At 48.2% G+C, this 18,236-nt stretch overlaps 1 protein-coding gene and 1 pseudogene across 2 annotated transcripts in view; one reads left to right on the forward strand and one right to left on the reverse strand.

The window, feature by feature from the left end:
• The window catches only part of PITPNC1 (phosphatidylinositol transfer protein cytoplasmic 1), a gene marked incomplete at both ends in the record, with an annotated part of 311,327 nt that overhangs the window by 69,050 nt on the left and 224,041 nt on the right, over window positions 1-18,236 (reverse strand). The window lies entirely within an intron of this gene.
• On the forward strand, window positions 5,709-6,847 carry LOC308274650 (transformer-2 protein homolog beta-like; annotated as a pseudogene). Its single transcript has 2 exons — window positions 5,709-5,744; window positions 6,023-6,847. The product of its transcript is annotated as a transformer-2 protein homolog beta-like (transcript).

Genomic DNA, 18,236 nt, shown 5'->3' on the forward strand with positions numbered 1-18,236 from the left:
AGCTGGGCAGTGCGGAACCTAGGTGGGTCAGCGGGGTGGAGGACGGGCACAGCCGCTACCTGTACCTGGGAGGGCTGAGCTAGAAGAGGCTGGAGGGGAGGCAGTGCCGGCGGAGGAAGACTGGGCCCTGGTTGTGGGATGCGGCAGAGACGGCCCTGAGTGGCTGTGGTAGGGTGGCACCCTCGGCCTGGTCTGCAGGCTCCCCGTGCACCGGGGCTGGCCAGGCTCGCCCAGAGGGCGCTGGTAGCGCAGTGAGGATGCTACTGGTGGTCCCCAGAGGCCAGGAAGCAAGAGTGAAGGCTCCCACATCTTGAGTCACCCCGAGGGAACAGTTTTAAAAATTGAGGGTATTCATGGTGCCAGGGAAGGGGGCTGGCCTGATTCTCATCAAAGTCACTTAACGATGTTTCTCCACGTCAGTTTAAACTCATTTAACTCTGAAAAAGGCCTTCTGCCAAGAAGGCTTGCAAGCTAGGGGCCTGGGGGAAAGAAGGGTAGTGGTCATTTTCAGTCGGAGCACTCAGAATGGGGCACTGGACCCCAGATCGCTCAGTGGGAACCCGCCTGGATGGGACCACACAGAAGGCAGGTCCTCTGGAGGTTTCTTTTCCTTCTGTTTCCTTTTGAAAAAAGTTTCTAAGGAACTAGATGTGATCTTAGCTATTTATTTATTTATTTAGTGGTACTGGGGATGGAACCCAGGGGCTTTTCTACCTCCTGGCTATGCTCCCAGATCTAGTTTTATACTTTATTTGGAAACAGGGTCTCACTAAGTTGCTGAGAGCCTCACTAAGTAGCTGAGGCTGGCTTTGAACCTGTGTGATCCTCCTGTCTCAGCCTCCCAAGTGCAGGGATTACAAGCGTGCGTCACCACACCCAGGTTTTATTGATTATTTTTGAGGGGGTCGGAGAGTACATAGAATCATAATTGTGTGTGTGTGTGTGTGTGTGTGTGTGTGTGTGTGTATGGTACTGAGGGTTAAACCCAGAGTTGTTCTACCTTAGATATAGCCCCAGCCCTATTTAATTTTTCATTTTTATTTTTCATGATTATTATTTGTGCTAGTGAGGATTGAACCCAGGGACAGTTTATCACTGAGCTACACCCCCAGCCATGTTTGTTTCATTTTTAAAATTTTGAAACATGAGCCAAGCATGGTGGCACACGCTTGTAATCCCAGCATTCAGGAGGCGGAGACAGAAGGATTGTGGTTCGTGGACAATAGCAGCTATTTAGTGAGGCCCTTTGCAACTCAAGTGAGACCTGTTTCAAAATAAAGAATAAAAAAAGAGGGCTGGAGGGTGTGGCTCAGAGGTAGAATACCCCAGGGTTCCATCACCAGTACTGCAAGAAAAAAAAAATCTTACTGAGTTACCCCCATTCTGGCCTTGAACCTGTGATCCTCCTGCCTCAGTCTCCCAAGTACTGTAATTACAGGCATGCACCATCGTGCCTGGCTACTTTCCTATTATTTTGAGCTTCTGGTCGGTGTGATTTGTTATGGCCTCTTAGGGAACGAATACAACCTTCCTTTCATGAAGAAACTTTCTTCATTCTTCAGGTCAAGATGGATCTCTCCTGTCTCTGGAGTCAGAGAGGCTGGCCTTCCCAGAGGCCTCACTGTCCTGAATGTCCATCAAGGAAGGGAAGTTGGCATTTTGTTCTCTATTGTTAAGCGTGTGTAGGCAGATGAAAGGGTTAGAGAACTGGGAAAAGAGACATCACCTGCAATCCCAGTACCTGGAAGGCTGAGACAGGAGGATTGCAGGTTCACAGCCAGCCGCAGCTACTTAGTGAGCCCCTCAGCTACTTAAGGAGACCCTGTTTCAAAATAAAAAGGAAAGAGCCAGGTGTGGTGGCACACGCTTGTAATCCCAGTACTTGGGAGGCTTAGACAGGAGGATTTCAGGTAGGTGGTCAGCCTCAGCTATTTAGTGAAGCTGTGCACAACTTAGTGAGACACTATCAAAATAAAGAATAAAAGATAGGGCTGGGGGTATAGCTTGGAGGTAGAAAAGAAAACTAAAATAGGGTTGGGGGTGTGGCTTGGCGATAGAACACTCCTAGGCTTAATCCCCAGTACCAAAATAAATAAATAAATAGAAAGAAAACTCTTAAAGAACAGATGAATGTGGTGTTCAGACCGGCCAACAGAAGATGCGATATCTTTTCCTTTTTCCACCCACCCCAAAGGTCATAGAAAATTCCAAAGGCTGGACAGAAGCCCGACGACGAAGGGCAGGAATAACTCATGGCCTGGCTTGGGGGTGAAGTGTAAAATCAAAAGCCTTCTGGAAACGCACCTGGGGAGAAGGGGACAAGGGAAAAAAGAGCGCAGGATGCAGGATGCAGGGCTATGTGGCGAGGCGGAGACTGGGGGTGAGAGAGGACCCGGCGTGCGGTGGCCCAGTGAGCTCCCAGCATGATTCCCTTGAGGGGAGGGACGCTTCTATTCCAGGCTAAAAAGAGCCCCAGCCCACAGGCGGGAGGACCCACAGCTTTTCCATGTGGTGACCCCAAGGCCCACACAGGGTGCAGCAGTGATCCCGGGCTCACTGGGGTGCGATTAAAGGCAAGAAAATAAAAAAGGTTTCAGAGAGTCATCAAGGTGACATAGTGAACGATGAGAAGAAGGTTCTGTTTGGGAAAACAATCCTCTAATCAGGCACTCTGGGTCATGGCCGCTAATTAGGAGAAGAACAGGGAAGTACATTAAAGCAGTCCCGCCGGGTCAGGGCGCTGTGACTATTCCTTTACTCAAAAGGCTTTTTAAGGCACAAAAACGCTTCTCAGTGTCGGTTCCCAGGGCCGCCGTAACAAGGCCCCTTTCAGACGCTGGGTCTCGTTTTGGGGCAGAGCTGCCTCCACGAACATTCTTCCTTTGGGCCTGGACTGTCTCAGGAGATCCGGCCCAAACCTCCCCAGAGTCGGCCTGGGCTTGGCACCAGAGCCTGCGCGGCGGCCCCGCAGCAGGATCAATAATGCCTCCAAAAATAAGTCTCTAAAACCGTGCTGAAAATAGTCCTAATTTCTCCCAGTTCTTATTTGAATTCACAGGGTGGTCCCTGGGAACCAGAACTGCTGGTCTTCTCTAAGGCGGACAAATCAATATGGAACCTGGAAGTGTTCCCAGGTCCACGTGGGCTGGCCTCCGTCCCTGTTTGGTGTCTGCCTCCTTTGACCTTCTCCTTCCCTAAACTTGTTGGAACCTAAGCAATGAATCCTTTGCCCTAAGGGGTAGAGTTCCTTAGGGCAAAATGGCAGGCGGAGACAGGGACAGTGGCTTGTGTTGCCCAGAGGCGCCGGGGCCTGGAGCTTGGCCTGCGGAGGCCAAAGCGTTCCCTTCTCTTGTTCACCACACAAGCTCCCTGAGGTCCTGCGCCTCCTTCCAGGCCAGCCTCTCTGGGCAAAAAAAACACAAAAGACACCAGCTTCAAACCACGGAAGAACCACAAGATTGTGTCTCCTGTCTGAAAAAAATAACCGAGGGACATTTTCCTGGTAGGTCGGGTTTGGTTTGGTTTTCCCTTCTGTGTGGACGGGTTGTACAGACCTCTGGAGGCAAAGTCGGGAGCCACAGAGGCCTCGGGGTGAGCACCACGGCCGCTTCCCCAGCCCAGGCAGCTGTGGAAAGCTCGAGAAGGAGCTTCCCAGGCCTGGGGAAGATAGACTCCAGCCGGCAGGCGGAGAGGACCGACTTTCAGGGCTTCCCAAGCCTGTGATCGGGTGAGGCCCCAGTTCCCTGCTACAACCTGTTAATTCTCTTTTTCCCCTCTTGGGAAGGACCCAACCACTTTTTCCCTGCCTCAACGGACCAGAGCTCTCAAATCCACTCTTGTGAATCCACTTTGGGCTACCTCTGATGTCTTATTTATTTATTTATTTATTTATTTATTTATTGCAACTAGGGATGGAACCCAGGGGCATTCTACCTCTGAGCTACACCTCCAGCCCTATTTTTTTTTTTTTTTTTTCTGGTTGGGATGGAACCCAGGGGTATTTGACCTCCGTGCTATACCCCCTGCCCTATTTTTTATTCTTTATTTTGAAACAGGGTCTCACTAAGTTGTGGAGGGCCTCACTAAGTAGCTGAGGCTGTCCGCGAACCGTGATCCTCCAGCCTCATCTTCCCGAATGCTGGGATTACAAATGTGTGCCACCACGCTTATTTATTTTTAAAATTTTTATATATTTATTTATTTTGGTACTACAGATTGAGCCCAAGAGCATTCTACCTCCAAGCTACCCCCCCCCCCCCAGTCCTAGCCTCTCCTCCTTTTATTGAAACAGGGTCTTGCTAAGATGCTGAGGCTGGCCTCAAACCTGTGATCCTCCTGCCTCAGCCTCCCAAGTATGGGGATCACATGTATGCATCATAGAAGTCACTTTTAAATAACAATTTTTATAATCAGTGTGGTGGTGCACGTCTGTAATCCCAGTACTTGGGAGGCTGAGACAGGAGGATTGCACAGATTTGAGACCAGCTTCAGCAACTTAGCAAGACCCTGTTTCAAAATAAAAAATAAAATAGGGCTGGGGTTGTGATTCACAGGAAGAATGCCCCTGGGTTCAACACACACACACACACACACACACACACACACACACACACACACACACACAGGAAAAAAAGGAAAAGAAATACCTTTTTGTTCTTTTCTTTTCCTACTATAATCACCATACTTCTTTATGTTGGAAAATATAGTAAGAAAATTGTAGCATGAAGGCAGGGTGGAGGCCACAGTCCGTGGACCTGTCTTTGAGATGGGCTCTGTTGTGTTGCCAGGGGAGCCGGGCACCCTTTGGAGGACAAATGCACCTTTCGTTTCTGGTCGCTCCAGAGAGCGAGTCTGGTCCTCCCACACGGGGCAGTCTGGGGACTCAGTGACATCCGGCAGGTAAAGCCCACTCTCTTTTGACCTGGCCTTGACAAGCGCCCGCCACTGTTAGATGGCGGTATCGTTACAGGGGAAAATCACCCGCAAGCCCAGCACTCATTCTTAAGGTCTGAACTGCATTGCACTATATGGCTCTAACCTCAATGAACCAATCTTCTCGCCGTTTAAGAACTTTCCTTTTTTCTTTCTCCTGTGTTATTAATAGTGCTCTAGTGAACACCTGTAATAAAATGTTAATCTTTGATCGCTAATGGCCTAATAAATCTCTCAGATGCCTCAGACGCTTTCCTGAAGTTCAGATTTGTTGATGTCAAGTGACTCTACCCATCTCTGGTTCAACCTACTCAAATCTACATTTGTCATCCCTTCAAGCTCTTGGCTCTAAGGTCTAAGCCTCTTTCTCCCCTGGTCCTTTAATCACCCAAAGTACAAACCTGGGCCTCATCCTGTGCTCCCATTTCTTTCTCACTCTCCCACCTGGTCAGGCACCAAGTTCTGTTCATTTTACACAATTAAACCCAGGGCCTGGCACGTGCTAAGCATGTGCTCTGCCACGGGGCTGAACCACAGTTCCAACTCCAACCTGTTAAGTAAGGCCAAGGTAGTAAGCTGGAAAAGGCCCGTTGTGTTTTTTGTTTTAAAAGCCATGCATCAAGCGTTAGAGCCGGTGTGGCTGTGGAGAGGAGCGTGTCGGCTCTGAGCGGCTCCGGAGCGCGGTCCTGTGGCTGCGGAGGAGCCTCTCTACAGAAGGCGCGAGAGGTTGGCAGCTTCGATTGAAGCCTGGCGAGCAGCGACGTCAGCCCGGAGTAATGAGCGACAGCGGCGAGCAGAACTACGGCGAGCGGGTTAATGTTGAAGAAGGAAAATGCGGAAGTCGTCATTTGACAAGTTTTATAAATGAGTATTTGAAGCTCAGGAGTAAGTGAAGCTGAAATGTGAAAAAATAAAACAGAGAATGCATGCTAATTATCAGACCAGAAGTCCCACTTGTAGAATATTGAGAGCAATTTGTGTGAAGTGGGGAAGATGAAAGATGTCAGAATTTGAAACGGAAGAATGAAGAAAAGAAATAAAAATGAAGTTAAGATAAGAAGTAATCTGGAATCAGAAAGCACTATGCTAAGAATCCCGTTCTGCTTCCAGAAGTGGAAGTGCTCACGGATCGGGGAAATCTGCAAGGCATACCCCTGCAAGGTCTCGCTCCAAGGAAGATTGCAGGTGTTCCAGATCAAAGTCCAGGTCCAGATCTGAATCTAGGTCTAGATCCAGAAGAAGCTCTCGAAGGCATTATACAAGGTCGCGATCTCGATCCCGCTCCCATAGACGTTCCCGTGGCAGGTCTTACAGTTGAGACTATCGCAGACGACACAGCCACAGTCATTCTCCGATGTCTACTCGAAGGCGTCATGTTGGCAATCGGGCAAATCCTGACCCCAACTGTTGTCTTGGAGTGTTTGGGTTGAGCTTATATGCCACAGAAAGAGATCTAAGAGAAGTATTCTCTAAATATGGCCCCATTGCCGATGTGTCTATTGTCTATGACCAGCAATCTAGGCGTTCAAGAGGATTTGCCTTTGTGTATTTTGAAAATGTAGATGATGCCAAGGAAGCTAAAGAACGTGCCAATGGAATGGAGCTTGATGGACGTAGAAATAGAGTCGATTATAACAGAAAGACCACATACTCCTACACCAGGAATGTACATGGGGAGGCCTACCTACGGCAGTTCACGCCGTCGGGATTACTAGGACAGAGGCTATGATCGAGGCTATGATGATCTGGACTACTATAGCAGATCATATAGAGGAGGAGGTGGAGGAGGTGGTGGATGGAGAGCTGCTCAGGACAGGGATCAGATTTACAGAAGGCATCACCTTCTCCTTACTAGAGTCGTGGAGGATACAGGTCACGTTCTAGATCTCGATCCTACTCACCTCGTCGCTATTAAAGCATGAAGTTGAAGACCTTCTGAAACCTGCCATAGAGCGGGGATATTGTTTGTGGACAATATTTTTTATTGTCTCCTGTTTAAAAAGTGAATGGTGCCTAGTGAAGTTAGGTGACTTATCCACCTTTTATGATGACTACTTTTGGTGGAGTTGAAATGCTATTTAATTCTGCATTTGTGTAGTTCGGTGCTTTCTTCAAAGTTAAGTGTTTTCAGAAAAGTATGTTTTGCGTGTATTTTTTTACAGTCTAAATTTTGACTGCTGAGAAGTTTCTATTGTACAAAACTTCATTTAAAAGGCTTTTCTACTGAATCCAGGGTATTCTGAAGATCGAAGCCTGTGTGTAAAATGCTACCAAATGGCAAAAGGCAACAATAAACAGTTTGATTTAAAAAAATAAAATAAAATAAAAGCCATTCATCCTTCAACCTGGGGCATCCAAAGTAAATGTCTTAGCCAGGCGTGGTGATGCATGCCTGTTAGCTGAGACAGGAGGCGGAGACAGGAGGATCGGAGGTTCCAGGTCAGCCTTAGAGAGGCCCTCAGTCACTTAGGGAGACCCTGTTTAAAAATAAAATAGGGCTGGGGGTGTTAGAATACCCCTGGGTTCAAGCCCAGTAACAAAAACAAAAACAAAAAACAAAGAAAAAACAAAAACAACCTCAAATGAACAAAAAATAAAAAATCAAACAACTTGGTTATACTGGTTAGAATAACTGTCTGGACATGGAAGACAAAATAAATTTGCCAGGCAGGCAATGGCTAAAACCTTTGGTTTTGCTGAATTCTGCAAATCTGTGCAACTAGTGTCCTGAGGGTTCCAGGAAGAGGAGGGTCATTGCTGAGGGGTCATTAGTGCCCCAGTAACTACCAGCCTAGGTGGCCCCGGGGAGCATGCCTTCCATGGTCCTGTTCACCTGTGCACCCGCATCCTTTTAGTAACTCATACGGACGCAGAGCATAACGCTTACGTGTTTGTTGGTTTTTGCCTTTGGTGGATGGAATTGTTAAATACTATGAACCTGGAGTCTTCACGTTAGCATATGGTTGCTGGTAATTCATTCATTTTGCTGTCTACTGGCAGGCGACATCTTGTGAGCCACAAATGTTGTGGCAGATGCCAAAGTTTAGGGGGAAAATCATGAAAGAAAAAAGTGAAATTCAGATAAAGCCCATTTATTTCTAAAAATGAGGGAGAACAACTTCAAATGGAGCTTTAGGGGCCCAATCTATTGAATCAGAGACTAGTTGGAGAATCATGTTCCAATCCCGAGGACCACAGAGCCTGAGGGTGCCTGAGTTCCTTGCCTAGAACACGTCCTTCCAGTGCTCGGTACGTTGTGTTTGATGTGTGCGCGGATCACCCGGGGGCTCTTGCTTGCAGGTTCTGAGTCAGTGCATCTGGGGTGGTGCTGAGATTCCAACAGACCCAGGTAATGCCAATGCTGACGATTCTAGAAACATTGATATTTCAGGAAGATATTTGAAGCTAGGAAACTGAATAGAGAAAGTACAGGGGAAGCAGTAGCCAGACCCCTGAGGGTTTTGGGTGTCAGGTTCTGGAATTCTGTTCTGGCAGCAGAAGCTCCTGTGAAAACGGTCCTGTTCGGTGTCTACATGAACCACTAAGCCCTCAGAAGCTGTGTGGGAGAGGGGTTCAGTGACAGATTGTTCTAGGAACGAGATCAGGGCTTTGGCTAGGACCATGACAGATGCAGTGGAGAAATGGGATGGATGTTCTGTTTCAGAGGTCAAACCTTCCAAGCAAGCTAACTACAGAAGGCAAGCCGGAGCTGGGGAATTTGGCCTGGTGTCTGTAATCCAGCCAGGTCCGTGTCTGCTCCGAATGACTCCGGGAAGGCTTCACCTGCACTCTGCAGGAGTGAGAGGCCAGGCTGGGCCTCCACAGTCGAACCCTGCTCTCCCTTAGGGTGACTTGGCACTGTGGGCCAAGGGCTTAGAAGGACAGGGCGCTTGAGCCCTGGCCGACACCGACCCTTCGCACCAGCTTCCGAGACCAGGCCCGGGATGAACGCAGCGTGGAAAACTAAAAGAGCCAGAGTCCTCTCAAAGTCCAGAAAACAGCCGGGCCTGGTGGCGCACACACGGCATCCCAAGGACTTGAGAGGCCAAGACAGGAGGATGGAGGGCTCACCGTCAGACTCAACAACTTAGCAAGACCTTCTGCAACTCAGTGAGCCCCTGTTTCCAAATAAAATCAGGCAGAGGGTATAGCTCAGAGGTAGAGTGCTCTTGGGCTCAGTCCTCAGTACAATAAATGAATAAATAAATAAATGAATAAATAAATAAATAAGCAAGCACAGAGAGCCCACCCACACTGGGGCAAGACATTTGGCAAGTCTGCAAAGATTCAATATCTTCCCTAGCGCAGAATCCCCGCTGCAGATGGGCACCGGGGATTTGATAACGAGATCAGCGTGAGGAAGACTTCGAAGGGTGAGGGCCGGCCACAGAACTGCCCGTGGTTTTCAGAATGTCAGGGTTGTGAAAGCCGGGTCCGAGGAGACACCAGAAAGTGATAGGGAAATGCAGCGCGTGCACACGTCTTGGAACGGGGACGAATCAGGAAGCCCTGGACTGTTTGCTATCAAAACACACTGGGACAATTTGCGAAACGTAAACACGCCTCCGCGCCAGGCGGTGGTGTCGTGTGGATGCTGAACTCGCAGGACGCGATCACCGCACTGTGGCTCCGCGAGGGGAAGCCCGTGTTCTTGGCACACGCGCCCTGATGTCGGCAAGGGTGAAGGGACTTGAGGTCTGTAAATTATCCTCCAAGGGTTCTGGGGGGAAATAATGTAAATATTTATGGAGAAAAAGGAGACAAAGTGAACGGAGAAAAATGTTAACAACCGGCGAATTTAGGCTCACAGGATTGTTTGTGCAAATTTCTCAGAATATTTGAAAGTTTAAGGGAAGGGCAGAAGCCAGGCGTCGTAGGACACGTCTGCTAATTCTGGTCATGAGATGGGACTGCCGGTTTGAGGCCAACCTCGGCAACTTGGTAAGACGTTCAGCAACTTAGTGAGATCCTGTTTCAAATTTAAAAAAATAATAATAAAAAAAAAGAGCTAGGGGTGTAGCTCAGAAGTAGCATGCCCTTGGATTCAATCCCCAGAACCACACACATACACATATATTTAAAAAAAAAAAAAAAGGAGGCGGAAGGCACCTTGTGCTGGCTTAGGGCAAGCTGGGTCAGAGGGCACATTGTCCAGTCTCTGAGAGCTGCTGGCAACAGAGAAGTCCTGCCCAAGTGCAGTGGTTAAGCTTTGGGCAGTCCTGAATGGGGACCGAGGAGAGTTCCGGGGGCAGTCCTGAAGCTCACTTGGAAAATGTCACCTTGGCTCTGCTGCACGATACAGCTCCTGGGCATAGCGCCCTTTCTTGAAGTCTCAGAAGGCTACACCCTGTTAGAAAAGTGCCTTCATGAACAGGTCTTACTGGGTGCTGGCACGACGCTCGGCCGCTAGGGGGCAGTGCCACAAGCTTCCAACCACTGTGCCTTTCTCCCTCCTGGAGGCATGACCCAGGAAGGTGGCAACCCAAAGTTTTGATTTTCTGACGTTTTAATTCCAAGTGGGACGTGCTTGCTGATTATTACACTCCCTGTGCTTGGAGCCAACCAAGGACAACTCAGTAGGGCAGCTTGGAACGGTTACCCAAGAGACCATTTTAAGGTCAAGCAATGCCTTTTCATACTGGCAGTGGTCTGTTTCCATAGTTAATCTGGATATCCATGGAGAACAGTCTGGACGAGGGCTACTAAGCAAGAATTCTTTTGCACCATTTCTCTCTCTCTCTCTCTCTCTCTCTCTCTCTCTCTCTCTCTCCCTTTTTATTATTATTTTTTAATGAAATGGGGGAGTTTTTTTCTTCTGGCCCGGAGCCTAAAACCTCAAATCTAACTTGTGATGCTAATCTCTCCTTGCTGGCTCTGCGCCATCGCTGTTGGCACAGAGCCGGTTTAATATCATGGTTGCTGATAGCAGGTGGTGGCAGCAGTTCCATTAAGAAGCTCAGCTTCAAAAAGGTTTCTGAGATGGAGACACAGTCTTTCAGGCAAAGGGCCTGAGCCCTATGCCTGGTCAGCCAGGGGTCATTCAAGGCCAGGGGTCTCTAGCATGCATTTGTAAACTTCTACTAAGCTGGTGTGTGTGTGTGTGTGTGTGTGTGTGTTTGTGTGTGTTTATTTGTGGCGTTGGGGATCGAACCCAGAGGCATTCTATCTCTGAGCTACACCTCCAGAAACCCCCCCCCCCTTTTTTTATACTGGGGATGGAACCCAGGGACATTCTACCTCTGAGCTACACCTCCAGCCCTATTTTTTATTCTTTATTTTGAAACAGGGTCTCTCTGAGTTGCAAAGGGCCTCACTAAGTAGCTGAGGCTGGCTGTGAACCACGATTCTCCTTGTCTCAGCCTCCTGAATGCTGGGATTACAAGCGTGCGCCACCATGTCTGGCTCCCCTAGCCCTTTTTAAATTTTGTTTTGAAACAGCGTCTTGCTAGGTTGCTAAGAGTCTTATTAAATTGCTGAGGGTGGCATCGATCCTCCGGTCTCAGCCTCCCAAGTACTGGGATTACAGGCATGCGCCACCAAGCCTGGGTCACTGGAGAGCGGAGGTCTAGCTCACTAGAATGCTTGCCTGGCATGCACCAGGCCCTGGGTTTGACCACCGCATTGCAAGAAAATAAAAGTAAAAAGGGTCGCTAAGTGTCAACGACAAGGACACCCGCAGTGGGTGTGTGGGGAAGGGCTGTTTTGCCCTAAGTCCTGATAAAATATTTCTCCTTTTACTATTCTCTCTCATTTCACTCAATTCCATCTTATTTATTTACTTATTTAATTTTTGGTACTGGGGATTGAACCCAGAGGCATTCTACCTCTGAGCTATACCCTTAGCCTGATTTTATTTATTTGGAAACAGGGTCTCACTAAGTTGCTGAGGGCCTAAGGCTAGCTTTGAACCTGCAAACCTCCTGTCTCAGCCTCCCAAGTACTGGGATTACAGACCTGTGCCACCGCATCTGGCTCAACCCCATCCTTTATGATTTAGGTAAGACTTGTTTACATACTGAAGACTTATATATATATATATATATATTTTTTTTTTTTGTCAGCACTGGAGATTGAACCCAGGGCCTTGTGCATGCTAGATAAGTGATCTACCACTGAGCCACGGTCCCCAGCCTCTGGAGACTTTTCAAAGTAAACTCATGAGTAACTCCATCTACCACCACCCATGACCTCTCTGCTCAATTAATTCAGCAAGTCAGTTTAGGGCAGAAAGTCTCCATCCCTGAGCACTCACCCAGAGGTCCACTCCAACTACAAGGTCTGCTCCTGGGTAGGTTGAGATGGACAGGACACAAAATCACCAGACTGGGGGACGCTGGTTTTATCAGTTATTAATTGTGTGGCCTGTGGCCTCAGATGATTTATTGGAAAACTCTCAACAGCAACGCCCTCAGCTGTAAGCTGAACCCTCTCTTTATGTGTTGTTATGCTTGATAAGGATTAGGTATTTTATTTATTTATTTATTTTGGTGGTACTGGGTTCCTGAAAACCTTTCTACCTCTGGGCTACACTCCCAGACCTATTTTTATACTTTTTTATTTGGAAACAGGGTCTCTTAAGCCAGTGTGGCTGGCTTCAAACCTGCGCGATCCTCCTGTCTCCGCCTCCCAAGCGCGGGGATTACAAGCGTGCGCCACCACGCCCAGCAGGTTATTATTCTTTGATGCTGGTACCTAGCAGGAGTTCTGTGAGCACCTCCCAAATTTATTGCATTTTTTTCCTTTCTCTTTTTCTCTTTCTTTCTTTTTCTCTTTCTTTCTTTCTTTCTTTCTTTCTTTCTTTCTTTCTTTCTTTCTTTCTTTCTTTCTTGTACTGGGGATGGAACCCAGGAGCATTCTACCTCCAAGCTACACCCTCAGCTCTATTTTTTATTATTATTTTAAAATAGGGTCTCTTGCAAAGGACCTAAGTAGTGGCTGAGGCTGTCCTCAAACTGCTATCCTCCTGTCTCAGCCTCCCAAATGCTGGGATTACAAGCGTGCGCCACCACACTCAGCTCTTACTGCCGTTCTTGATAACCATGTGGGAGGTCCTTCACTGACTGGTACCAGTTTAATAACCTCAGTGTGTGTGTGTGTACTGAATCCAGGGAGTTCTATCTCTGAGCTACAATCCCAGCCCTTTCTATTTTTTATATTTTGAAACAGGGTCTCACTAAGCTGCCGAGGCCGACTTCCAACCTGCGCTCCTTCTGGCTCAGCGCCCAAGCGCGGGATCACAGGCGCGCGCCACTGTGCCCAGCTCCAACTTGGTTTGCAGGGCGGTCTTCCTGTCCATTCATTATTATTTCATTGTCCATTATGATTCCCCGGAACAGCTCACAACAGACACAAGGACTTACTTACTGCCTTTCCTTACAGCTAACATAATTTAGAGGATTGGCAGAAGTACATGAGCTGCTAATGTAATTTCCCCCAGCTAAAATCTTCATTAAGAAAAGGTCGGAAGGTTCTCGGGATGAAGACGTAAAACCGGGGAAATTCACAGTGAATCTGGCGGAGCTCTTCTCCGGAGTTGGGAAGGAGATCCGAGCCCAGCTCGGCTCATGGCTGCCAGTTGGCAGACCGCACAGGCCCGGGGTCTTGCCTGGACTATGGAAAACCCCTAAGTGGTTGAAGACAAAGCCCGCACCGCACTGTGTGTCTTCCTGTGGGACCTGGGCTCTGGGGGGATATTTCAAGATGTCGCTTTGACAATTGATCTCAGCTAAGCAGGCACATGAGTGCAAAGAGGTGGGAAAAATAATCAGACCTCAGGCTCTGGAAATAGAGATCTCTGTCCAGCTTTGTCCTGCCACGAAGCCCTTCAGGTTATCATTAGCTTTATTTTTAACTTGTTTCCTTTGCTGTTGGGTCTGTGTATTCTCCTTCCTACCAGGGCGTCCCCACCCAGATCCTCTTTGGGAATCTGCTCCTTGTCCCGAGAAACATCCTCTTCTGTACCTTAGCAGCACTCTGTTTCCAGCACGCCACTCTCACCTTCTGTCTTGATCTGCGTTGTGTTACTATAACAAAATACCTGAAGCTGGTAAGTTTAGCAAAAAAGGTTTTCTATTTTCGCTCATATTCTGGAGGCACAAGGCTGAAAGCCCATAGCTCGCGATGGCCTACTTCTTGTCCCAAGGCGGCGAGGGGCATGGACAAGGCATAGGAATAACACACATGTGTACACGTGCCTTGTGTGTTTGGGTCCTTCTCAGGAAAAGGCCACTAGGATTCCATCATGGGGCCCCCATACTGATGACCTTATCTAATCCTAATCATCCCCAAAGGCTGCCCTTCTAAACACCCTAGTGACAGGGCCCCCACCTTCTCAACCCCTCACAATGGGAGCAGACATCAGCACAGGAACCTGGGGGCTATGCTCAGATTCTATCTAAACCATAGAACTTCTACACCTGGGGAATCTGACTTGAGCCAGGCTTAAGGTGACCCTGTTCTGTCCTCCAGCCACGTTTCTCTTTACTCCTCATCCCTTTGGGTTATTCAACACAAGAGCATTTTACCTCTAAGCTATAATCCAAATCTTTTTAACTTTTATTTTAAAATAGGGTCTCCCTTGCTGGGCGTGGTGGCACACGCTTGTAATCCCCGCACTTAGGAGGTTGAGACAGGAGGATCGCACAGGTTCTAAGCCAGCCTCAGCTACTTAGTGAGGCTCTCAGCAACTTAGTGAGACCCTGTTTCCAAATAAAATATAAAATAAGTCTGGGAGCATAGTCCAGAGGTAGAAAAGCCCTTGGATTCCACAAAAAAAAAAAAAAAAAAAAGAAAAAAGAAAAAAAGAATAAAAAAGGATAAAAAATAGGGCTAGGGCTGTAGCTTGGAGGAAGAATGCCCCCGGGTTCCATCCCCAGTACTGCAAAAAATAAAATAAAATAGGGCTGGGGTTGTTTTATGGAGGTAGAATATCCCTGGGCTCAATCCCTGGTACCCAAAACAAACAAATGATAACAACAAAAACCCCAAAGACATGTCTGGAAAGCCATTTTCCTGAGTATTTCAGCTAATTAATACCTTATGTAAAGCAAAAGATCTCTGAGAAACTTCTTACAAATACTTATTGAAAACAAGATGATAAGAGATATTATTACCACCACAACCCCTTTCAGAGCTATCTGCTGCCTTGAGATATTTGGAAGGGGTTTTTGTTTTTATATTTATTTTTTGCCATTGTTTCTGTAAGGTGGGAGGGGCTTATTTCTCTTCCCTCACTATAACTACCCCCCCCCCACTGGGGATGCAACCCAGGGGCCTTTTACCTCTGAGCTACACGCCAGAACAATTTTTTATTTTGAAACACGGTCTCACTAACTTGAGGAGGGCCTCACAAATTGCTGAGGCCGGCTGTGAACCTGTGATCTTCCTGTCTCAGCCTCCCAAGTATTGAGATTACAAATGTGCACCACCACTCTTGGCTTCACTTAAAAACATTAAAACTTTCAACCAGGACTTAATAACTTAAGTAGCAGATTCCACATATGGTCTTATAGAACATATTACTTTTTTTTTTTTTTTTTTGGTGGTACTGGGGATGGAACCCAGGGGCCTTCTACCTCCGGGCTACACTCCTAGACCTATTTTATATTTTATTTGGAAACAGGGTCCCTTAAGCCAGCTGAGGCTGGCTTCGAACTTGCATCATCCTCCTGTCTCTGCCTCCCAAGCGGAGATTACAAGCGTGCGCCACCACGCCCGACGAACATATTACTTATAGACACACTTGTGCTCCATAAACCAAGTCCCAGGTCAACTTTGCTCACTCTGATCTTGTATAGCACACTCAGCCTCAGTGTGAGTGTGTGTGTGTGTGAGTGTGTGTGTGTGTGTGTGTGTGTGTGTGTGTGTGTGTAAGCAGTACTGGGGATTGAACCTAGGGGCAGTCTACCTCTGAGCTACACTTCCAGTCCTATTTTTTTTTTTTGGTGGTACTGGGGTTCCTGGAAGCCCTTCTACCTCCGGGCTACACTCCCAGACCTATTTTTACATTTTTATTTGGAAACAGGGTCTCCTTAGCCAGCGCGCGAGGCTGGCTTCGAACCTGCGCGATCCTCCTGTCTCTGCCTCCCAAGCACGGGGATGACAAGCGTGCGCCACCATGCCCGGCTCCTCCAGTCCTATTTTATTTTTTATTTTGTAACAGGGCCTCTCCAAGTTTCTGAGGCTGGTCTGCAACCTGAGATCCTCCCATCTCAGCCTCCCAAGTCCTGGGATTACAGGTGTGCACTACCGCGCCCGGCTTACGATGGGACTCTTGATAGCTGCGAAGATTTCACGAGATTGTAAGTCTAGGCAGGTTAGCAAGATGCTGGGCTCGTGCTCAGTAAGCATTCCTGTAATTCCCATAATCCTACCATCCTCACACTAGCTGTTATCCACAGGGCTCCATCAATACTGCTTCTGCAACCTTGAAGAAGTGCTGGGCCTCAGGATTGCTCCCGCCCTCTCTGCCTTCTCTTCCCAGAGCAGAGGGAGCTGGGGAGCCTGCTGGCTCCTCTGTCCTTTGCAAAAGGGCCATTAGGTGGGGCCCTGCGTCGCCCAGGTAGCAGGGGCTGTGCCTTTGGACTTTGAAACCTGGGGCCAAGCACAGAAGGAGAAGGTACATGTTTCCTCTAATATGCCCAAACTAGGAAACACAGAGGATACCAGTGGGACTCCAGATAATGGAGGGGAAATACCAGCAAAGTTTGAATGGAAAGATAGGAGAGGAGGAAGGCTGATCTTGATTAATGAGGGTCTACACCTGAACATGTGTAAAATTATGAATATGACATGGTTAACCTGGACAACCATTGGTGGGAGGGGGGAAGGGAAAACAGGGGTGGGGGGAGAGGGCACCAAATATAGTTTAAATGTATACTATTTATGTTCAATTAAAAAATTGTTAAAATAAATAAATAAATAAATAAAATAGGTCTGGGAGTGTAGCCCGGAGGTAGAAGGGTTCCATCCCCAGTACCACAAAAAGAAAAAAAAAAAAAAGAAAGAAAGAAAGCTGGGGACTGTGCAGAGGAGTATTGAATTCTGTGATTGCTGCTCTGATTGAGCTGAGGAACCCACCCACAGCCCTGGTCAGAGGCGCCAGAGACAACAGAGCAAACGGCACAGCCCCGAGGTGGGGCGCGCAGGGGAGCGGGAGGCCCACTTCTTCCTTGGCGCTCTGCTCAGTATTGAGCGGCACATTTGGGGTCATCAGCCCATTTCTAGACAATGATTTCACACACTCCTTGGGAGAAACTTAAAAGCACATTAAGATTTCTCGAGAGCTGGGCACGGCACCTGAGATGGGAGGATCTCAGGCCAGCCTCAGCCAGGCAGGGAGACTCAGCAACCTAGCGAGACCCTGCTTCAAAGTAAAAAATAAAAGTAAAAAGGGCTTGGGCGCAGCTTAGAGGCAGAATGCCTCTGGGTTCAATCTTCCGTAACACACACGCACGCACACACACATACACACACGCACCTGGTCACTGGTAGAATGATTGATATTTTGGGGACCCGCCTCCTCCTGGCCACACACCCCAATGGTCGCTGCTGTGCTCACCTCCTTCCTCATGATCGGCCATTGCTGAATGCCGTGGACCCAACTTGGGTCCCCTTCACCGCGACTCAAGTCCCCATCATTCTGATTCTGGTGTCCTGACTCCAACTCCTTCCACCTCGGCTCCACTTCAGCTAACCCCTCTCCTCAGGGATTCTACCAGGTTCTTGAGTTTCCTGGAATTATGCCAGTGTGTGTGTGTGTGTGTGTGTGTGTGTGTGTGTGTGTGTGTGTATTACTAGGTATTGAACCCTGGGGTGTTCTACCTCGGAGCTACACCCCCAGCCCTATTTTATGTTGTTTGTTTTAAATTTTTAGACAGGGTCCAGCTAAGTTACTGAGGGGTCTCACCAAGTTGCGAAGGCCGGCCTCAAAGCTGCGATCCTCTTGTCTCAGCCTCCCAAGTACTGGGATTATAGGCATGAACCACCGCACCGGGAGGGGGGGAGATTAATCCACTTTTGAAATCTGAAAACAGGTTACTTTTCCTCCAACCCCAACCTCCATCTCTTCCTCTCAGTTCCAGGACCCCTTCTCCCCCACCGCACCGGACTCTCTAGTCCCCAAGAGCCTCCCCGGGGCTGCCGGCTCACTCTGACCTCCACTTACTAAAATTTTCCATATCCTGCAGAACCCACCCTACAAACAAATCCCGAATCAACGCAACCATTTCCTGTGCTTCTGCACGCAGGCTGCCAAGGACAGCTGGGAGAAGGACACGATTATAGAGGCTGGCGGCACAATTCTT

Source organism: Muscardinus avellanarius (genome assembly GCF_963383645.1).
Source record: "Muscardinus avellanarius genome assembly, chromosome: 16".
NCBI classification, from domain to species: Eukaryota; Metazoa; Chordata; class Mammalia; order Rodentia; family Gliridae; genus Muscardinus; species Muscardinus avellanarius.